The sequence below is a fragment of the Acanthaster planci genome, unplaced genomic scaffold, assembly GCF_054643075.1.
Source record: "Acanthaster planci isolate LZ-2023a unplaced genomic scaffold, COTS_SCS Contig61, whole genome shotgun sequence".
Classification (NCBI taxonomy): domain Eukaryota; kingdom Metazoa; phylum Echinodermata; class Asteroidea; order Valvatida; family Acanthasteridae; genus Acanthaster; species Acanthaster planci.
The window spans coordinates 13196-37581 of record NW_028257684.1 but is presented as its reverse complement, the minus strand read 5'-3'; the positions used below and the strand labels follow the sequence as shown (position 1 = coordinate 37581).

The 24386-nt window shown below is 41.2% G+C and overlaps 1 long non-coding RNA gene across 1 annotated transcript in view; it reads right to left on the bottom strand.

Moving 5' to 3' along the window:
• Positions 1–24386, bottom strand: part of LOC147795356 (uncharacterized) — a 68306-nt gene that overhangs the window by 39368 nt on the left and 4552 nt on the right. Inside the window, exon 2 of the long non-coding RNA XR_015423981.1 lies at positions 20909–21046. This is a non-coding gene — a long non-coding RNA (uncharacterized LOC147795356). The remainder of the gene's footprint in view (positions 1–20908; positions 21047–24386) is intronic.

Sequence of the window (24386 nt, the reverse complement as noted above, 5' to 3'; positions counted from 1 at the left end):
TAAGAGGTTAAGAGCTCTTATGAACGTCCTGCTTCTACTTCAGACTTGGATGATGACAAGATTACCTTTGCAGAAAATTAAGCTGCCAGAAAGATGAAGCAGAAGAGGGCAGCAGAGGCTAAGAGGGTAAGAGCTCTTACAAACGTCCTGCTTCTACTTTTCATCACTTTGAGCAGTCCCAATGTAACAGTGCTCAGGTCAACATGCCTCAGGGTTTTGAAAGAGCGTGTTTCGTGTGCGGGAGCTTATCTAATTGGAAGGCCACCTGCCCCAAGTACAAAGACCAAAGTAGATGTTCAAGCTCAAAACAGTAAAGTTAAGTTCAATTCCGATGTTGAGTTGTATTCTGATTCTATTCAATTTGATGTTGGTGATAGTTAAAATGAATATGAAGAAAATCCAGGCATCGATCTTTTCCATAAGGGTTGATGGTTGTCTTAAAAGCAAAAAGAACTTTTAGTATCTAATACACCCACCAGAATTTGTTTCCAATGTAGTGAACAAAGGTTATGTACGGTATTGCCGTTTACCTGCGATCTTCCTGTAGATATTTGTCCATCCCATCGAGAATTTCTTGGTTTTGCTTGGAAAATGGCAAATTGTTGCCTTTTTAGCGATTTAGGCAGTGGCCATTTGACCTATCAGGTGCATCTTATATTTTCATCAAAGTAATTTGCCCGCAAGTTAAGAAGTGAAGGGGTGAAGGAAAATTAATCATAGTTTTTCTTGACGATGGGCTTGGGTTTGTATCTACCGGCAAAGAGCGCAAGAACACACACACAGGTTCCCTCAGATATCATCCGGTCTAGATTTGTTTCCAATGTTCAGTATTTGGAATCCAGCAGACAATTAGAATGGCTTGGATATGACATCAATCTCAGTTTAGGTACCATCAGAATTTCCTACAGGATAATTACTGCTATAAAACAAGGTATAGTGTAATCTGAAGCAAGTACATGTAACAAGGGCTATAGTGGCTATGTGGTAGAGTAACGTTGGGTAATGATAAGGCCCAGGGATCTTGGGACAGTAGTCAGTCTAGGAAGAGTTCCACATGGAAAGAACTCAAAGCAGTTGACTCAGTTCTCAAGTCGTTTGTGTGTAAACTGTCCAACCGCCGGACTAAGTGGTTTACAGATAACCAAGCAGTTGTGCGAATAGCAGCACGTGGAAGTATGAACCCTGAACTTCAGGAGATAGGCCTGAGCATTTTCGAGTAATAATATTCGCATAGATATGGAGTGGATTTCAAGGTCCCCGAACCAAAAAGCTGATATGCTAAGTAGGCAAATGGATCAGGACAACTGGGGTATATCTGATCAAGTACTGTATTCTCATTTTTTGTGGAGGCCTCATACAGTTGACAGGTTTGCCACTTATTACAATAAACAAGTCGCAAGGTTTAATTCTAGATACCATAATCCAGGTTGTGAAACAGTAGATGCTTTCACTGTATACTGGAAAAAAGAAAACAATTGGGTTGTACCCCACATCGCCTTGACACCCAGAGTTATCAAGTGCATGGAAAGTACCAAGGCAGTTGGTGCTTTGATTAACCCATGCTGGTTTTGGCACCATACTGGCCGATCTTATTCCCAGATGGCTATAATCTAGGGAAACCATTACAACTACATGTACATGTAGCATACGAAATTCCTAGAAACTGGCCGATATTTTTCACCGGAAGACGTGGCAATGTTAAGTTTACAGAGAATATTACTCAAAGTGAAATACTTGCATTAGGGTTAGATTTCTCATATGTCTAAATTAAAAATAGTAATAATGACAGTTTTTTTGTCTCTGTGCGGATCATGACAGTTTTGTTGTCTCTGTGCAGATCATGACAGTTTTGTTGTCTTTGTGCAGATCATGACAGTTTTGTTGTCTCTGTGCGGATCATGACAGTTTTGTTGTCTCTGTGCGGATCATGACAGTTTTGTTGTCTCTGTGCAGATCATATTCAGCAATGATATTTGGGCTTCAAGTATGGAAGAGGAATCAACAAAATTGAGGCATTTAGCAGCTCAGCTTCTGAGTGTAATGCTGGACTTACATGTAAGGGAGGAAAGAGAAGCTGTACTTGGGAGCTTTCTTACAGTGGTAAGATTGGGCTAGGGGAATAAAAAAAGCACATAAACGTAGACCCCTTTGATTATTAACTCATTTAAGTAAAAAGTGTAATTCCCCAGCAAAAATTATTGAAGAGGTTAAACATCCTTATCTTGGGCACACAAAATGGCTGGAACTGAAGATCTCATGGTCTTTTCACTCGTAAAGTTTACTCTAGAAGGCCTAGAAAAGGCTGGTACCTACTGTAGCTTCAATTATAAAGGAATGATAGATTCTTACTTGTATAATACAAACAAAGAGGCAGATCTTATGACCTTGTGATCAGTTACAATGTGTCTTTTGGCATACACAGGTTTTTTTCCGAATCAGTGAACTTGCTCATGTCAAGCTTTCTCACGTTTCTGTGGTGGTCAGACTTTAACTCAGGTTTCCACACCACGCACTTTCTCACAAACCTTGAGTGTTCCTACTTGTTCAACATAGTCCTGACATAATATTTAAATCGTTGCATTTTCTGTGTGAAGTGGCCCCAGTGATTGTTCATGGTCATAAGCATAAATTAACCATATCCTCATCAATATTAGTCTGCAACAATGGGTTCTAGTCCATTAGTTTGTACCAGACATGAAGGTATTCTCGTACGCTACATTTATGCGACATACTTCGCTGTGGCGTACGTGACAATTTGCCTTTCTCTAGCAGGAGTTTGCTCTCTCAGAACGTAAGTTCAATTTTGTCCTAAACGTTTTGCAACGTTTATCGTTCATTTACCATTATGCACAGTTCTGGCCTGTTTGCATTTACAGATTTGTCTCGTAGTACGTGTGGGCCAAGTGTCGGCTCCAAGTCAGTCCAAAAATTTGTCATTAGAACTGAATTCATTACTTGCATTGCCGTGAAAGTTTTGTGGAAAGTTTGGCCATGTGACTTGTACACATGCATGAAGCACAACGGCTGTTTTATGTTTGGACTCAATGACTATTACATATACTGAATTGTTTCATTGTCTGGTCTTTACACAGCTGAACTCTGTAGAGCGAGCAGGTTGCACCAGGCCTTTTTATCCTTTAGCCTATCCTTTAATATTTCCAAATAGGTCACTTGGGAGACATTTTGTGGTATATTTTTCAACATCAGGGAGACATCGGTCATTAGGGAGACATTTCAATGGTGAAGAGGTCATTAGTCCCAATGTGGACCACCAACACATCAGGTGCAGGTGTGTGTTGAAGCTGGGCTTTGACATACATGTATGGAAGGAGTGAGGATATTCTGGCTCCCCGGATGCCCAGCCATGTGAGGATTCCGCGAGAAGGTATGTGACCCATGTGTTCTGCTGCCCGGTAGACAATACTGTCCCCAAACCCAAACAAAAAACAAAACCAAAGGAACAGAGGAGCAGACGTCCTACTCGGAGGAGTATAAGTGAGTGTGGGGGTTAAGGTTTGGGTTTTCCACCACCCCAGGGTCTTAGTCTGTGACAACAGGATGCCATTCATGGCTGCAGCAGCAGCTGTGCCAATGCGGAAGCTGTGGGCGCTAAACACTGGGCCCTGGTTTGACTGGATGGCAGAGGCTTCCTGTGCCCCGCTTGGTCCTCCTGATGCTTCCTTTTCTTTCCTTGGCCTCACATGTTAACACAGCCGTGGAGGTGTCAAATTCCTCCCCCACATTTAGTGTGGAACGGATCGGAACCGGTAGGAGGTGTACCACTGTCGAGATAATTTCCATACGAAACTTCTTTGGACGTATGAATTTGTTCAATGACTTCAGGATGTAGTATCGCCTTGGACGGCGTGGTGCTTGTAAACTCGAGAGAATATCCAAGGGCGAGAGTTGAAAGGACCCAGCTGTCCGAAGTGATGTTTCTCCAGAACCCTGTGAACAGTTGAAGGTGGCGCCAACGGGCTAAGAAACGGCGATCACTGAAGGCAAAATGAAGCAGTCATCTGCGACGTCCCCCGAACGAACGGGGAGCGCGCGATGAATTCCTGCGGCGCTGGAAGGTTTGACTCACCTTGGGAATGACGCGAGATGAGGCCCGGCATTGGTTTGATCATTGAAGAGGCCAGCGAAAAGGCGATGCATCGAAAAAGTCTGGCTTGAAGTGGACCCAACTTGGCTGGCATTACGTTGCTGAGTTTGCTGCAAAATCAAAGACGGTGGTTCGCGCAAGGATATTTTCTTAGTCGCATCGATGCAGCGGCGTTGGATCTTTTCGTTGAAGTTGAAGAGCAAACTGTTCGAATGTACTATTCAGTCCTTTGTCAAGGCCACGAAGTGCTAGAGCTGCAAAATCTGGAGAGACCGGGGAATTTTTTTTCGCAAGCAGGGGCAATGTATTCCGACAAAAAGAGAAGAAAGGCCATGCAGCGAAGCCTGAAGCGGGAAGCTTTGTCGAGCTTTGTGAACGTGGATTCCAGCAGGGACTTGTCTTTATCCTGGTATGTGCATAAGCAGACGGTTTTCCCGAATCAGCAGAGATTTTGTCTTTGGCTGCGTCAAGAAGGTCTGGAAATCACAGGAAATTCTTGAAATCTTCAAGGGAAATGATAAAATGCTGTCGCTCGTTTAGGAAGCGCACACCATTGCTTTGACTTAACAAGGGACTTGAAGATTTCTACAAATGAGCGGTCAAGCAGGAGTTCAGGAAAAATAGGTCCCATAGACTACATTTGAGCTGCATGGTGTTTGAACGAGCCCTGGCTAGAGTCGTCTTTGGGCGGAGGGGCTGATGGCAGGCCGAGCACTTGAATCATGTCCTGCTGAAGGAGCCAGAGGCGGCCCTCAGACAGAGTGAGGGTATTGACGGAGCTAACTTCATCCTCGTCCGAAGAAAAATGCTGGTTGCGCAGCCAGAGACAGAGCCATACCTCGCTCTGAGGCGCGGTGCCCTCATGGGGGGCGGCCCCACTCTGACAGCTCGGCAACGCCCTGCTGTTGCGAGTCTGGTGTAGAACCCCGTCCCGTGTCATGTTGACTTGCAGCCGCAGGAGGTGGAAGGGTCTGGTCTGCCAGGAACGGGTCCAGAGCGATGGAAGCCGGTGGTGGTCTGTCATCTACATGACGAGTGATAGAAGTCAAGGCTTCATTAATGGATAGAAAGGCCGACATCCACTGCTCAGAATTAGGCCCCTGATCAGAGTGGTGTCTCTTCTTAGATTTCAAGAACTCGATGAAGAGGGGGAATGTTTGAATTTCCCAGTAGCAGGTGACCCGACAACAGAGTTAGTAGACGGGGCGGTGGGTGGTGGAACACCTGGGAGCATTCCCGGTCGAAGTCAGCGGGAACTGTAGAGTTTCGGGTGGGAGGACCAGGAGAGATGAGGTCCGATAACCTGGTGATGCCCAGTTGAAAGTCCAAGCCTGGAATGGGCTTCGGCGGTTTGAAGCCCCGGCGGTGTAAAAGCCCAAGAGACTCCGCGGAGCCCGACAAAGAATTGCGCGGCTGCGGGGTTTCTTGACTCAGTGGTGCACTAGGCAGGGCGGGTCCCGGCATTTGCAGGGATCCCAACCCGGTGGCTTCGATACCTGGACTGGAAGGAGTATGCCCGGAAACCGCTGGAGAAGTAGTCTTCTTGGATGATGTTGAACGGCGGGTGTTCTTCGGAGTCGCCAGGGGGAGTGCTGGCTGGAACCCCGCATGGGTTCCTCTGGGCCATGGCGGTCGGAGGTCATGGCATATGATGATGATAAGGCGGGCCCGTAAGATGTTCACTTGGGGTACTCCCTCGAGAGTCCCGGCTGGCTCGCTAGGCCAGCAATTGACCAAAGAGACAGGGTCTTTGCCAGATCCTGGCAGTGTCCCTGCTTGAGTCTCGAAAATCAAAGATGCCTCGAAAGACACGTCCGTTACGTTACGGCGCTGAGAAAAGAAGGACAATCATGGCGGCGAAGCCACGTTGCATGAAATCCTTTCAGCGAACAATAACAGGTGCCTGGGAAATTTGCATATGTAGTGACTGTTTGGGTAGGTAGAGTGCGGTAGACTGGCAAACATAACAGGTACAAACCAGCCCGCATTTTTCGACTTCTAACTCTATACGCTCGGCGATGAAGGAGAAGTGTGACGTCAGCCAGCGTGACGTACGCAGCATCTGATTGGTTGGGGTAGCTGCCACTGCTGGGAATGAGCCAAATGCCGCACGCGTAGCACATTGCAGGTCCGCTGGTATCATAAACACTCTAACCTCCCCTTGCCCAAAGGGGGCTCTTGGGAACCGTATTAATTTAAAAATCTGTTATTTTTATGCACGCTACAGATGGCAACTGAACACATCAATTTCACACCAAGAAATAGACTGACATGCCATGATAAAAAGTCACTTCTTTTTGAGAAAGTTTGCTGGAAATGAAAGGACAGGTTATCTGACCTTCAGTTTACACACATGTACATGTAGATGTTTCAGTTGTAAGACAAATTTCACTACCAGAGATCATCTGCATGTTTTCTTCAAAGATTTGAGCAGCACTGGCCTTAACAATGCAACAGACCAGAACAAAAAGCATTGTCCAAGCAGTGTCTGTTCCCTGCCTAGATGTATTACGTTGCTATTGTAAGCAGGTCAGAACTCAATTTGAATCCAAAGGGTCACTGAGCTTGTCAGAGTTTGCCAGCAAACCACTACTCTGGCAAGAAAGTGAAACCAATAAATGCTACAAAGCAGGGTTGGCTACTTATTTGATTCAAATAATAATAACAATTTTAAAAATCATTTTTATCTTAAATCAGATTTTCTTTTTCCTTTAGTTACAAATTTTAGGTATGCCTCAATATTTTCAGAAATTATCCCGCAAACCCTTAGCCATCAACCAGGAGCTTTCTATACCAAATAACTGATAAAATAATTCAGTATTTAGAAATTTCCAGAAAACAATTCTCAAAAATTAGTAATGATATGCACCTTTGACCAAAAAACATTGCTGCATATGATGTCACCCGGGAGGAAATTGCCGTTATGTACTTTACAATTAACATTTTCTCAGAGAAAGTGCTTTTAGTACAAGTCATAGCAAAATCCCCAGCAGTAAGTATAAAGTTTCTGGGAATCCCAGGATCAGCAATGACAGTACCCGGTATCTCAGTACACTATTGAAGACAACCCATGCAAGGCAGAAAAAAAATAATTCCATTGGGTGCCACTTTGAGAAAACAGCATCAAAAAACAGTGAGAGATGTACATTGTTAAACATTTGGACATGAGTTGCAGGGATTGGTGATGTGAATCCTTCTGGGAGACGACATATGGTCTCACCACAATCAGACATAAATACTGGATGCTCCAGAGTGCGTGGCAAATGTTTAATCTGTCACCCATTCACAACCCTTCCTCTACTTTGTGATCCTTTTGGCGAGATACATGTATCTCAAAATCAGGAGGTACCTGTACATGTATTAATAATATCGACATTCCCACTTTCTAAGCCCATTTTGGACTAGATTTGGCTCAAAATGGATGATGAAATGGAATCAGAAACCTCATGGGACCAACCGTCACGGTCTAAACCAATATCCCATAATGACCCTCTCAATAATAATGATCAACCTAGATCACCACTAGACAGATTCATAAGTCAAGCTCAGAATGAATCACAACCTCAAACTAAAAACCATAAATGACCAAAACACATCATACGGTGATGTCTACATGGATTCAGACCTCCACAAAACTCCCAACCTACCTGTGCATGTACATGTATGTCACTTTACCCAGAGCCAAAATACCAAGAGGCAACCTATCAGTACACTAGTCATCATCAATTTCCTAGATGTCAAACTTGCTAAAGGGCAGTTCCACGGAAACATCACCCTCTGGGCCAAAATTTCAAACGGGTCCAAATGTGACAAATTACATCAATTTGAAGCTTATGGTGTATACTTTCATGAAACATACTTCATTTCTAACAACATTTAAGAATTTGGTTTTTATATGATACTGAAAAATTGGTTTTAAATACCGAGAAATTGGGGAAAATACATCTACATGTATTTCCCCTCTGAAAGATTTTCTGTTTTTTAGCCTGATAATTTCTTGTTCCAGTTTTGTTACAGTTTGAAGAGTGCCTCAATAAGTAAACAATGACAGAAATGAATTTTCGTTTTCCTTTTGAAATTCTATGTAATGTCTTATTTTATAACACTTACTTTTCTTATGTACGTCCGACACCAAAATGACATCGTTTTTTATCCCCTCAGTGCACCCTTTAGCAAAAGACTGCCAAATTTACAATACAAAGCACAATGAGTTCTTTCTTTCTAGATATCAGCTTAACTCACTAAATTATTTTTTCAAATATTCAAAAATTGTGGAATCAGATGTGTATGTCCGACACCCTAAATGTCCGACACTGTAAGAACCATGCATTTCTGGCAATGCAATGCTTTTACACTGTACAGAAACCACTACCACCACATTTGCATAGATGGAAATGAGGCCCCAACATTTTGTGAAAGTACTAAATATATGTAGGCTTCGCTTTTGTTTTTTACTAATTTGCATAGATTTGACTATTTGGACATACACATCCTAATAAGGTTATGATTAGGGCCCAAAGCCATTCCACATGTGTCATGTACATGTATAGACACACATGTGCTTTGCATGTATTCAGAAGTAAGTCATGTCAGTGTGAGCTTTGCTGAAGACAAGTAAAGTTCTAAGTGTTGTGTACATGAACATGCAATCCACATCAAGAAAGAAGAATTGTCAAAGACTAAACAAAGGTGTGTTTTTTATACCTTTGTTCAAGGTACATGTAAAATCAATTGGTTTCACTTGGTGTTGCTTGAGGAATTAAAGGGGGTGTTCCACTTGTATATGCTTTCCATGACATATACATGTACAGTATCTATCATGAAACATACAATGTAAGACTGTAGTTTTAAAAGCATTACGCCATTAGTCTTAAATTTCAGTGAAAAGGATAATCTCTTAGCCTTATTGCTAGCCCATTCCTTTGATTTTGTAATCATCTAAAAGGGTATATAAACATCTACTCATTTAGCTTCTTTTTGGATTTTGCATGTGTACTATAACCTGTGAAGTGTGAACTGGAAATCTTTAAAATTGCAGCTTAGTACACACACAGCATTTGTCATACAAAAATGTTTAATTTCATGTTCCAAGCACGGACGTGTATAATAAAATCTGGACTTGCAATGCCCTTAATCAGCTTATAGAGTCATTGAATCCACTCGCAGCCATTTTACCGAGCCGAATACAAAGCTTTCCTGGTAATGCCCGCTTTTGTTCTTCCTGACGTCAATAGTAGGGAGCCAACCCACGCCTTTGTATTCGGCTCGGTAAAATGGCCGCTGGTTGGCTTCTTTTTCATACAAAGGCGTTGCAAGTCCAGGTTTTTTTTATATACGTCCGTGGTTCCAAGACCAAAAGACCTTACAGGTACATGTATGCAATTGTCTTTTAATTTGATTTATTTACCTACAGGATTGTTAACTGTACAAAACTCTTTTTTTAGTTTAAATGTTTGACAGTATATGACTTGTTTGAATTTGCATAAATACTCCTAGACAATATTTTCCTTCATACTGTTTCACTGAATGTCCCATCATCCAATTCCTTTCCAGTTGCTTTTGATGGTTTTTGTATGGCTTGGCATTTTTTTTGTTCGGAAAGTTTACTAAAGCCTTCATGAAGGTAGAAAAATGAGACAAGCTTGGGTTTGAACTGATCACCTTCTATTCTGAAAAGTCAGCTTGGACGCGTAAGTCCGACACCAAAAAATGTACGTTCGACACCAATATAATAAATGCTTTATCTGAAAGTCACAACAAGATAAAAATGTGTCTTGCCTTGAAGTCTATTAACAAGGGTCTGCTAAAACTAAACACAGGAAAACTACTTCTTCAGGTCCTAGCAATTCACAGAGTTTGTGAGACAAAAATCGAAACTCAAAAAATTTACTTTCTCTGAGTGTGTGTTGATGTCCAACCCAAACCCTGGTCCAGACGCTCAGGCACAAGATTGTCAACCTGTCTGTTATTATACTCCGAGTCACCTCTACCAGATCAAGGAACAGCGCGATAAATTTAGAGTCATCCCAGACGTATGGTACAGTATCAAGGACCTTGGCATCAATTCAAAACTCAGTACTCATAGAAGTAAACAAGCTGGTCTCAGGAAACAAAAACTTCAACTTTCGAATGATAAGTCTATGATCCTCCGTGACAAGCAACCAGTTCCTGTTATTGTATGACCAAGATTTGAAAAAACAGTCAACTTTCGTGGTCGTGAGTATTTAACTCAGCTGAGATCTGATCGTAAAGTTGACTCAAGACAATATCATTTGCCTAGATTCCTATTATCAAATATAAGATCACTGACTGCTAATTTTGATGAACTCAAAATTTATGTGGACACTAACAAAGTTGATGTTATAGGAATAAATGAAACTTGGCTGTCTCCTGATACCCCAAATCAATTGTATACCTTACGAAACTTTTCTATGTTATCGAGGCCAAGGTGTGATGGTCGCTCAGGTGGTGGGTTAGCATTGTACGCTAAACATCTTTCCAAGCCAAATTGTTGTCAGTACAGATTCCTAATGGAGTGGAGATCCTATGGTCAACAATGAAATCACCACGACTGCCTCGCAAAATTATATGTTTGATAGTCTGTATTACATACTATTCTCCTCGGAAAAATAATGCTCAAGAATATATCGATGATATTGCTTCTACTATTGAGTCTCTTTAGTTGCAATATCCGGATGCTGGTATTTCTATAGCAGTAGATTTCAACGATTTAAATATTCAGTCAAATCTGGATCATAATGATTTTGCACAATTGGGGTGGTAACATACATGTACGTGTACATGTATTGGATAAGATCATTATGCCAATTTGTACACCGATATTGACGTCCATGCTCCACTTGGTACAAGCGACCACAACTGCATACTTTGGGTCCCCAATCAGGATACCCATTGTACCTCGTAATGTTACAAACAAAACTTTCCGCCCTTTCAAGGAAAGTGGGTTGAGGCACTTTGGAAATTGGATAACCCATCATACATGGTGTTTTCAATTGGATGATCCTTCTAAGCAGTGTAGCATGTTACTTAATTCAGTCAAGGAAAAACTTAATACTTACTTGCCAACAAAAACGATCCGCCTGCATAGAACTGATAAACCTTGGATTTCCTCCCATACTAAGGCTTGTATGTGCCAGAGACAATGAGCTTTCAGAAATGGGAATCTTGTTTTATGACGCCGTCTTCAAAATAAAACAATACATAGCATTTCTAACGCTAAGGTGACCTACATGTACTTTATTACCCACGTTCGTAATTTAAAAACGACCAATCCCAGAGCATGGTATAATCAGATTAAAATATTGACTGGTTGTGAGCAAGGTCCTAACCGGATCGTGATCCCTGGTATGGAATTTGGGGACACCCAACATCATTTTCGTTTGGTTGCCGATAGGATTAATGAATATTTTTGTTCGGTGGCTTCAGATTTACCTTACATGTACCTTGACCAGCGTGCATGTACTTTACCAATGTTCCTTCCAATAAATCAGGATGACTTGCCAGAGATCCAACCTCACCAGGTATTTTGATCACTTAAACTTGGTAATTAAGGCCGGTGTCTCTGATGATTTACCAGTGCGTATTATACAAGAATTCCCATATGAGTTGTGCTATCTGTTAACTCATATTTTGCTCAAGTGCCAAATTAGTGGTTATGTTCTGAGACTGTGCCAATCCCTAAGTCGCATCCTGCAACCTTAGAGAACTTACGACCTATTGCACTGACTAGCCACTTTGCGAAAATTGCGGAATCATTTATTGCGAAGTGGCTTTTGGAAGACATAGAAATGAGTATTGACCCAAACCAATATGGGAACTGCCAAGGATTGTCGACTGCACATTACCTTATTGGCTTACTTCATGAAATTTATACAAATGCAGAAAATCCTAAGGCAACGTCTACCGTGGTCTTAACAGATTTCTCGAAGGCGTTTGATCGCATGGACCATAATGTTATAGCTTAAAAAATTATTTCAACACAATGTAAGGCCTACTATTATCAGTTGGATTTTGATTTTTTTGGATTGTTGTCGTCGTCAGTGTGTTAAATATTTTGGGACTACCAGTAGGTCTGAATGGAGTACAGTTCATGCTGGGGTACCTCAGGGTACCAAACTAGGGCCTATCCTATTTTCAATAATGATTAATGATGCATGTACCGATTCATCAATATATGTCTTCAAGTAAGTAGATGACTTAACCTTGGTAGATTGTTGGAGTCCCACATGACCATCTGTTATTCAAGATGTATTTTAGGATTTTTGGGATTGGTCTGATACCAATAATATGAGGTTAAACACACACAAATGCTATAAAATGACAGTTTCCTTTTCGAAACAACCACGTTTATCAGTACCAATTTTAATTGGAGTTGATCAATTGAAGGAAGTTACTACTGCTGGATCCTCGGAATTATAGTCCAATGTGACTTAAAGTAGGATGCACATGTTAATGAAATGATTAAGAAATGTAATGATAAATTATACATGTACATGCTAAGATGTCTTCAGCATTTTGATTTACCGGTGGCAGGCCTCATTACTATTCGGCCAGTATTAGAATATGGTACCATTATTTTTAATGGAAACCTGTCAAAAGTCCATGTAAATAGGATTGAATTTATCCAAAAGAGGGCTTGTCGAATTATATTGGGGTGTTATTATTTTTCATACGATCCAGCTTACAGTCAAGTACAAAATATAAGGGATAAAGTGTGTACAGATTTTACACTGTCTTTGGAGAAAAGTGCAATTGGGACTAAATGGCTTTGTACATGTACAAAACAACCAATATCTTATGATCTGAGGAATACTGAGAAATATGTACAATACAGTTGTAAAACTAAATGATTTTAAAATAGTGCAATACCTTCTATGATAAAAATTTTAAATCAGTTACTTTTTCTTAATATCAGTATTTGTGTTTTACGATTTAAGGTTTAATTTTTTGTAATTTTTTGTAATATTTCAATGGTTTTTAATAAACCATCATGTGTTAATAAACCACAATGAATGAATGAATGAATGAATGAAGAAGGACCAAGGGGGTATTACCGCTAGATGTCATACTCCAGCCTTGGCTAGAAATCTATAAGCCATGTGGCAACATGACCAATGGGCCTCAACTACCAAATTTGCTAAGTCAAAAACCCAAAGCCAGGCAGTTGTCACTGGAATCCCAATGGAATACCAGAAGCCTACAAGAAACTGAGAATTTTGAAGGTTAAACGCCTGCTTTGCAGAACATACGGCCAACTGGAAAAAGTCTCTGTCTGCCTAACCTTCAGTACACCCACTCTACCCGGCACATTCCAACTGGGATATGAAAACTTTTGAGTTAACCCATTATTTCACCTTTAACATGAAGCTTCAACTACCAACAACTTGGTCATATTGCTAGTAATTGGCGCAGTCCAACAAGATGTGTCTGATGTGGAAGATTCCATTCGTATGAGCAATGCTGACAAAAAGATCAGGATAAAGGCTGCAAATGTGGGGAACAACACTCAAAGTGCATTGGCTCACTGTGGGTGCAAAACTATCTAACAGGAAAGAGGAATACAAAACATCAGAGTATCATACAATGTATATGCTTAATATAATCCCAAATCACAACACCTGCCAAACAACAAAAGGATGCCACAACCCAAACTGAAGATAGGACAGCTGCGCAAATGGACCTCCGACACCAGTGCCTCTGTAGTGAGCTAAACATCTTGGAACTACTCACTGCACTAGAGTAATGCAAATCTGAGATACTATCAATGGTACATGACCAGAGAACAGCTGCAAAAATCTGTAACTGATCACCTCCAAACTAGACCTGAGGAATCTAGACAACATAAAAAACACAGAACAGCATCGCAGTCACCAACTGGTGCAAGGAAAACAGAATATGGCAAAATCACACCACAAGCACAAGCAACTACATACATGTACATGTAGTCTACCTAGCAAAATGCAAGTCATTCCCATAAGGCAATCCAAACACATCATCATGAATACTTACCTCATTATCACAGGTTGAATTATTTTACAATGGAATGCACAATCACTCAAAGCCCACTACAAAGAATTGAACAAAGCTATAGATCCATTCTTGGCCCACTAAACCAGATATTACTTACATCTAAGGAATGTGGTTAAAAGATGAAAAAAAGTTACATGTAGATCACCTGGTTGTGATGTCTATTGACATGATAGAAACAATACTAACAAGAAAAGTGGTGGTGAGTGTGCTTTCATGACAAAGTATGGTAGTGCCGTCAAGTACAAAACAGGTTCCAACACCTCTGTGGAATTCCCAATCAGATCACTGAATGTACAGGTACCAGCAAGCCTTAAATTGTTGGCTGTGATTTCAACAGTCTTAACCTGCTGTGTGGCAACTCTAAACTTGACCACAATGGATAAATTATTGATGACATCAATAACAATCTGGTTTGTCTCAATACAGGAGAAGGCACCAGGGTTAATAGGAGAAGGCACCAGGGTTAACACATCACACAGTTCCCTCACTCCAGCTTTCCCTTGCATAGCCTCCAACAACAAATTAGATTGTGCTACACGAGACATGGAGAAATGACCACTGCCCGACCACTACAGGGTTGTTGGCATCCGCCAGTCTGGAAAGACAATGGAGCTGCACCTGAGGCTATGTTCAGACACTGTGTTAGTGAAAACGGTAAAAGTTAAAATGGTCATTCACCACAGATGGTGGTCGTAAAATTAAAACTCACCGAGCCTATGGAACCATTTTAATTTGGCAAGTTTAACCCAAAACGGTTTATCTCCTTTTCTCGGGGTCCTGAAGAACTTCCACTCATTTAAATAAATCCCACTTAAGTTTGTTTACATACACACATGGCCGGCGTGCACTTGAAGCAGGTTTGGACTGGTTGCCGATATACATGTACTTACTGTACCGGTACAAACATGCTGAATGTCACCCGGGTACCAGCATTTGTGTTATGTTTGCAACATGGTGCTCTATCGGGAGACACTTGTTCATATATCATTGCGATGCAACAAATGATGGTTGCCCAAGAAAATGCTCATCAGCAGTCCACAGCCTTACAGACATATTACCGGTCTTAGGCATCCTTAGAAGGCAAATACAACAAAGATGTATTGCTTTTTCCCGAGTACAGCGGCAGTTCTGGCAATATACCACAGAGAGGCAGACGAGAGTGACCGCTTTTTTCCATGTTGTAATGGCAGTTTTGTAGGATAAAAGCATTGCACGGGTCGTTCAGCATGCGGTTACATGGTATACCTCATTGTTTATAACAAAAGCACACCAAAGAAAAGCTGTTACGTAACTCCAGATCAATGCGCTGGCTAAAACCATTTTGGTTCAATGCTAAACCCTCCCTCCGAGGTGGTTTAAATCCCTATTTTAAGTCTGAAATAAAACTGATTTGGTGTAACTTGGAAAAAGTTACACCAAATCAGGTGTACCGTAACTACCGTTTTAAGTGAATTTAAAACGTTGTCTGAATGTACCCGTAGCCTGAGTTGGTCAATCAGTGGTTGACTTGAAGCACCTGCTGTGGCTGAACTGGCCAATCCTCAAAAGGCAGGCTCTGTTGCAGGTGCTGCAGGTGAAGCCTGTGTCTCCTCTTGTCCTTCCACCTGGCCTCTCTCTGTTGCTCGCCAGCCAGGTTTACTGCTTTGACTGCCTGCTTCCAGCTGGTCTCTCTCTGTTGCTTGCCAGCCAGGGTTACTGCTCTGACAGCCTGCTTCCAGCTGGTCTCTCTCTGTTGCTTGCCAGCCAGGGTTACTGCTCTGACAGCCTGCTTCCAGCTGGTCTCTCTCTGTTGCTCGCCAGCCAGGGTTACTGCTCTGACAGCCTGCTTCCAGCTGGTCTCTCTCTGTTGCTCGCCAGCTAGGGTTACTGCTCTGACAGCCTGCTTCCAGCTGGTCTCTCTCTGTTGCTTGCCAGCCAGGGTTACTGCTCTGACAGCCTGCTTCCAGCTGGTCTCTCTCTGTTGCTTGCCAGCCAGGGTTACTGCTCTGACAGCCTGCTTCCAGCTGGTCTCTCTCTGTTGCTCGCCAGCCAGGGTTACTGCTCTGACAGCCTGCTTCCAGCTGGTCTCTCTCTGTTGCTCGCCAGCCAGGGTTACTGCTCTAACAGCCTGCTTCCGGCTGGTCTCTCTCTGTTGCTCGCCAGCCAGCGTTACTGCTCTGACAGCCAGTTACCAGCTGGTTTCTCTCTATTTCTCTCTCTTGTTAGGCACACAGTACTGCCCAGGTGATATCAAGTATCCTTCTCAGGCTGCAGATTCAGTAAGCATTGAGTCTGCGTTCTTGACAGGAGTATTACATGCAGGTCCACGCCTCGCTGCTGTAAAGAAGAGTGCTATGGATGCAGGCCCAGAACACCTGCATCTTGGTATTGGTGGTAAGCATGGAGTGGTCCCAAACCCTCTTGGTAAGCGGGCCATAGCTGTTTGAAATTGTCTATGACCCCTAATGTGTTGGCACCAATTTACATGTACATGTACATGTAGGTGTTGGGAATGGAGCTCACATCTTGCCCCATGATGTTGGTATTTTATAGACTGATCAGAAGACCAAACTCCTTGCAAGTATGCGCAACAAAAGTCACTGTAGTCCCTCTTGTATGTGTGTGTTACTAGTGTTGCATCATCTGCAGAGAACTGTTTTCAGGGAAGTACTGCCTTCAGTTTGGTCTTTGCTCTCAGGTGGGCGAGGTTGAACTACAGCACTGTATCTATCAACTTGCAACAAAATGAATACAGGGAGCCATACTTGCTCACCAGCTATCAATCCTACAGGTAATCAACCTCATTCCCATGGCCATCTTAGCCACCATATTGCACCCACTCTTGCACGAGGAAGTCCATGGGGACGAGGTTGACATATAATCGTTTCGGGGCTTGTGCTGCGTTCTCACTATACATGTATCATCCAGAATGAAACGAAAACTAAGAGAATTGCCTCTCGAAGGCAAGGGCTGGCTGACACGTACATGTAATCTTTGTTAGGCGCCAAGTCAAAATAGAAACGGTTGACCAAGCGGGAAATGGTTGCCCTTAATCCCCTTTCAAACCGTTGCCCGATTCAACTGCAAGTGGGCAATGGTTGCAAGACACCGTTTCCCGAAAGAGAATTGGCTATGCGGCAACCCCTTTGATGCATACTACCATCTCCCCCACCTTGGTACAAAAGCCCTGACTCCCAGCTTACCAGGAATGGTTATTGTGCATCGGCTTTGTTGTGTAAATTGGGCCAGTTCATCCACAGGCTTAGCACAGCTTATTGAGAAGGGGAAGCAATTAATCTCGTAACAAAAGACTAACTCCTTCAGAGTCAGCGGGCCTATGTGCATCACTAAGTCTCGTGTCACTGAATTAAGATCTGTAGTTTTCTTTCCCAACATCTAGCACTGTCAGGCAGTGATTTCCACATCACAGATTTGTCAATAATTGGATTAGACAATAGAGTAAATGGAGAAGATTATAGATGCAACAATCACAGGACTTCAAAATCAATCTAAAAAGTGATATAAGAAAAGTCCACTAATGTTGGCAAGGGTAGCGTGGCAAACTGAAGGAAAAAAATCCTTATCCATGTAAATGGTAGTATAAACCCATCCCCAACCCCCCCCTAATTGTTGACATATCAATGGGCTGGGGTCCCAGCTGTTGATAAACAGCTCTAATGACTCAACCACCAGCCACAATGGAGAGTAATCCTTAAAGCTCTCTATTGTTAGAAAACATCACCCAGGAGTGGTGTTCATCGAACCACAAGCATTCAGGTAGTGATATCGTTGCCCGCTTTACTCTGAAGCGGGTAAGGAGCTTATCGTTTATGTATCGTTTCCCACTTCATGAACCGTTTCTATTTTGACTTGGTGCCTTATTGTCAATATTCAGAATACAGCTTGTTTAGGTTCTTCTACCGGTACCCTAATGATGGAAAAATTGTCAAACTCTTCCGATGCCATGTTCAGACTCATGCACAAGCGTGAGCACGTGGCCTGCCTGTCTGGTATAAACATGTACATGTACGTGGGTGCGTGTACAGTGAGCATACACCCACTATGCGATACACGTATTTTTTCATCTATATTGAAGTCGAGTCTTGTACTCAATTTGCTTGTTCTTAGCCAAATTGTCGAAGGAAATATGCATGTAGGAATACTGGGATTTATTTGGTATCATTATTTTTGTTTGCTTATAACATAATAATCTGAATGTACAGTATAGCAAACAAAAAGGCACAAAAACGGGTGTCAAGTACTGACCTGCATTATGACCTGCATACCATTTTTTTAAAACAAAATAAAGTGGTGATGAGAAATCTGTTCAAAGGTGTTTGTCAATATGAGCGTCTTTGTTGCAGGGCTATTTAATCACACTATATAAAACAACAATTGCACACAGTTTTACGCTTTTTTATTTTTGTTCTAAAAGCTGTTAGTTTTTTGTTCGAAAAGGCAAAACTCAGAAAAACTGTCAGAGACCACCACAGAGCATCTAAAATAGGCAGAGCTTCCAGGGCCCTTACGCAGGCCCTGGATCCCGGCTGTAAGGGACTTTGTGCTGCGCGCTCGTGTTGCATGCTCCAAGTTCACACACAGAATTTTGGACTCTAACAAGATTGCACTCCCTGTTTTTCATTTTGCACTCCCACTTCTCAAATCCTAGCTAAAACACTGCTGAAAAACAAGTTTCTTAGAAAATCCAAGCTACATGTACATGTACTGGTAAAAGTAAGACCAACAACCTTTCCACTGAAAGAATCCCAGAAAATCAGGCAACATTATTAGCCTACTACTCTTCAAGGTTGATTACTCTAACAACTTCCTTGATGTCAGAGTTTCTCAATATGCAGATACCGGTAATATACATGTATACCAGTAGCAATTTAGAATTCCAACAGAAACATCTCTATCCTTGAGAAGAAAATCCAAAAAAATCTCAACAATATTCGCTCGTTGTGTGAAATATGGGGTTTCAAGCTACATGTATCTCATCCCAACACAAATGCAGTCATTTTCACAAAGAAGACCAATAACTCTATCTTTAAGTTTATCCAAAACATTTCAATCCAAATCCTGCAATCGACCAAATTCGTTGGTGTTACTTTTGACAACAAATTAATAGATAACATCGCTGTACAATTACGCCTATTACTTTCTGATGTTAGCGAGATTTTTGGAGAACACAATAAACTTGAAAATGTATTTCGTTCAAAAAGCATGAGGTCCATTCTGTGTGCATGAGCTGTGAAACCATGGAGGCAGAATCACATGGTGAAACCAAAATGTGTGATATGTTTGGGTGCCATCCAGCATTCTCAGTTGATCACCTACAGGTACACTGTACATTTACATATCTGTGGCAAAAAAATATCTAAACCCTGTCTGAAGGTACTGTAGCCTGCAATTTAACCTGCGAATCTGCACAGTACAAGTGATGCATAGTACCCTGAAGTAGAATGGGGGCAGAATCCGTCCCCTCCCATTTTTTTCCTTCCTTTTTTTAAGAGCTGAGCCCTTTAAGAGTTTTCAGAGTAACTCTCTGTGGTCATTTTGACATGAATATTGTGAAAATGATAAATGTACATGTATGTACATGTATGCTTTTCTTGCGCAGCGTAGATTTTTCCGCCACAGATCAGCCACCAACGTATACTTTTTCCATTGTGGTACTCAATGTATGTAGGCTGGTACTGGTACCCATAGCTGGTATGGTACACATGTAGCCTTGAACTTCATATGACCAGAACAACAAAAGCATATAATGAGTTCAAACTTTGCATTTGTCATGAAAAAGAGTGTCTTTACATGCCTGGAAGGTTTTTACAAAATCACGCAAGGCACTGCCGAGTTCTTGGGGAGGGAATCCCCTTCCTATCTATTGTGACATGGGCCAATATAACCCTGCTCTTTTAGGGTTAAGTATTCCAAGATTTTCAGATGAAACAGTGGTACCAGCACATCTACATGTATAAACTTTTTATGTTCAAAGCTGAGTTATTTCACATCCTCCATTCCTCCAGGCCCTACATGTACAATGGATAAAAAATGTCAAACTTCTTCATTGCTGTGTTTTTAGTGATTGTCTCAGTGCCATACAAGCTACATGTATTTCTCCCATACCTCAGGATAAAATTGAAAAAGCTGGCAAAATAGCTAAGTTAGCAGTAGGTGATCCACTGATCAAAAAAGCAAATGTCAGCCACCATATCCCCTTCTCTGACACCAAAATCAAACAATGTCTTCAATCTGACCGCATACACATGTAGATGAATGGAAATAAATCCACTCCCAGTTTCGACCCATACCATCCTTGATCATTCTTTCACCCTCACCAACCAGGCCTGTAGGCTGGGGGGGTTCGTGGGGTTCAAACGAACCTCCCTGCTCGCTTTTGAGTTCCGCTCATCAATATTTCTTTTTAATAAAGATATATTTTTAATATACCGTAATTTTCGGAATATACTGTACGCTGCTTATACGTTGATTCTCACGCTGAAAATGTCCCTGCAGCTCTTATGCCAATATTTGAAGAATGACATCAGTCACTAAACACCATGTCATACATGTACCTGCGCAGCCTAGCCCGGGCCACTGCCGCGCGGCAAGTCATGCCTGCAAATCAGCGCAGCACTCCGGGCGCTCCTCTTATTTTTGTGACTGAGACAAAGGGAAAATAAACTTTCAGGATTCATTAATGAAACGCAAGTACTTTTCATTGATGAACTGTAATGAAAATCCTACACTGCCCAGGAATGGAAATAAACTTACCAATTTGTGGATGTACATGTATACATTGTAACTCTTCTCTTAATCAATTAGTGATGTCGTCTTGAGAGGTTGATGGCAAAGAGATAGTAGTAACAGGCAAAGTAGGAACAGGCTGGATGTTAACTTCTTAACAGCTGTCTAGGTAGAAAATGGCAAATTACAGTGGATTCAATTACTTACTAAAACAAAAATCATTTACCAAGATTTTGTAATCTAATTCTTTCTGACTACATCACCTGTACCGACTAGAATTGGATTTTAGTGCATTGTATTATCTCCTGCCTGTCAGTGTTTGTCCGTGTGTTCATGTCTTGTACTGTCCTATGTAATAATATGTACATGTACATGTATGTCTGTCAATAGGTTAGGGTACAAAGGCAAATTTATGCTTCACCTTTTACTTAGATGTTGTTCTTTAACGTGTGCTTTATCTTTCTGCTTGACATTGTACATTCTAAGGCAAACTATTGTAAAACTTAATTCATCTTCTACTCTGTAACCATGGTATGAACAACATTAAATAAACGTCTGTCAAACTATAAAAAAAAGCTAATCAATGAAGACCACTGGATGTAACAGAAGTCTGACGACCAAATAGTTGGCAACCAAGTCAAGACTCAACCCAAAAAGACTACAGGAATCATAGGACTTTCGCAAAGATACCAATTTGTCAGTGTCTGCACTTCCTATATCTCGCCAACCCCCAAATGGTGGCAACACCATGACCTACATGTACACGTGAATATCAGAAATAGTTTAATAGAGGTAACATGGTCCACTTGTTACATCACTGATGATTGTAACAAACCACAAGAATCCAAAAAGATGTTGTTCTGTGAGGGATGTCTCAATTGGCTCCATATTGAGTGTGTTTCAAAGGTTGGAATATGTGGTCAGCTGCTGGATGCCAGTCACTGGATGTGTCTGCAATGCAAGAGCTGTGAGACTTGGCCTTCGAAACCTTATGGTCTAGTGGTAGGAATTGCTGCATGTACATGTAGATCAATGGGCATCACAAGAACTTCCTCTGGGAAATCGCCCTTTTTTAAGGAAGAAGGGGGCAGCAATCATCTTGCCCCCCCTCAGCGACCCAAATGCCCAGACTTGATGTTGTCGATGTCGGAAGGATTTAAAGCAAATTCAGTGGGGTGCATCTGCATTGACTGAACTCTGTTTTCGAGCTCAATGCAGAAGCTGAATTTGTTAGGTCTTTTGTTCAAAAGAAGTTATCAAAGAACTAATTGTTAAAATTTTGATGTGACATTTAAAATAACAGGCGATTTAATTTTCATGTAAACAGTTGTTAATATACTGGAAGATCCTTCAAAGATGCTTCTGTTATCTCACAGGCTAATCACCCCCGGAGTCATGTAACCACAAATTAATTGCCTCTGTCGCCAATACGAATAATTCAACAGTGCACTTTGACATTACGACTTACATGTATTTGTAAAATGAAATCATTTTAAAATTAGAGTTATCAAGTAAAGTTTGCTTATTTCTCTTCACAGAAAAAAAAGTTCAAAATTTGCCAAGTGTGTATCTTGAATTGTGAACATTAGATTCCTTGTCATACATTATCTTTTGGAATCCTCCAATGACCAACACTGATTGACAAGGAGCTCCATAGCAAATTTTACTTTCAGTTTGTAACAATAAGGTAACAAAATTCACTCTGTTGTAAGCAAGAGTTCCAATGAAAGAAATAAATGAGGTTAATATCACACAAGCAGCTTTGTAGTACTTCCTGAGTCTCTCATCTTTATGGCTCCCCAGTTTAACCACTTTACATCTCTACCCCCGTCTCCTTTATCCTATCCTTCACTGCCTCTCCTTTTCGTTTACCTACCCAAAGAGTGTAACGTTTTACAATGTACAACAACTCAAAAGTTACCTGTTGCAATGACCCTGTGACCCCCCTGCCAGCCTGCCCCGATACACATTTATTGTTATACCTTTTTAGCGCCACCATGCACTGGACATGTATGTATACATGTCCAGTGAAAAATCATCAAATATGACTATATTCAGGATGAATTCTTACAAAAGAAATCATCATTTTATTTCTTCATTAAATTTTAGGGCAGTTGTTTTGTGTGTATACACACAAAACAACTGCCCTAAAATTTAATGAAGAAATAAAATGATGATTTCTTCTGTAAGAATTCATCCTGAATATTGTCATATTTGATGATTTTTCAAGTTACACAAGTTTGAATTCGATGTACTTTAAATCAACTTCCAGGTAGTCCCATACATGCCAGAAATTGAGTTACATGTACATGTACCATATCATAGTTTTTATATTACACACCATGTACACGTATTACCTTCCGCCTGACATGCCATGCCACAGAGAACATTTTACGGATGTTTTGGTCAATAAATAAAGAGAAAAACACTTGTGGCATTCATTTCAGACATTTTGTAATTTTTGAATAATGTTTCAAGTACCATATGTTTGAACTACTTTTACTCAACCTCCGGGTTGACCCATACAAGTGCAGAAATCAAGTGAAGAGTTGGTTGATTGCTAACTCCGGCCTGGCTTATTATTCCATTGAGGATGATTTAAGGTTGTCAGGGTGGGTAAATAAGGAAACAAAATAACATGCACCTGATACATACATGTAGGCATTAATTAAAGAAATTCTTGTCATTTTCATAAGTTTTCGAGTGAAATCATGTGAATACTGTTGCAGGTGCAGTTGATTATACCTCCATTCTGACATGCTATACAAATGAGGATATTTTATAATCGTTATTGTTAATGAAGAATACAATAACTTCTTTCTGTACATGTACCTCCGACTACCTCTGGCTACCTCCGACTTTTACCAACACCCTGTTTTTACAGTGGTGCATAACATCAGTGTAGTGCTATATATACCCATTTGAATGACATTTTTTGCTAAGGTAGGTCTTGTATGACGTTTTGTCTGTAAGGGCAGTATGGGTAAAAAAAGCCAGTCTAAGTAATCAGAAATAAAGGAGGGCACCCTAAATATTAGACTGTTAACATTTCAAATCATGGAAATGTAGTTAAATAGGCCTAGGCTACGGTAGCTGTTTAATCAAGACACTTGCAAGGTTACACATTGAAAATTAACAAAAGTTGCCATGATTGGTTGGTTCAGTTTTTCTTCCCATTAATGCATTTTGTATGGGTAGTCTTTAGCTCAGCCCCAGGTTGGACGTTGTCTGCATTTACCTTTTACACTACTTCCAGAACTGTAAGGTTTATACAAATCTTGCAGTTCTTGACAAAGGTAAATGTACATGTACATGACCCACGTCCAAGTTAAGACGTTTCCTATTTTGCTGTCACACAAAACTGTCTTTTTTTGATGGAATATTGCTCTGTCCCAAACAAGCTATTCCAGCTCTTAATCAATTTGAGGCAAAATAAATTGCAGCTTCAAATAATTTATCACCATGGGACATTGGAGGATCCTTGTCACTAAGTGGGTCAGTTGTG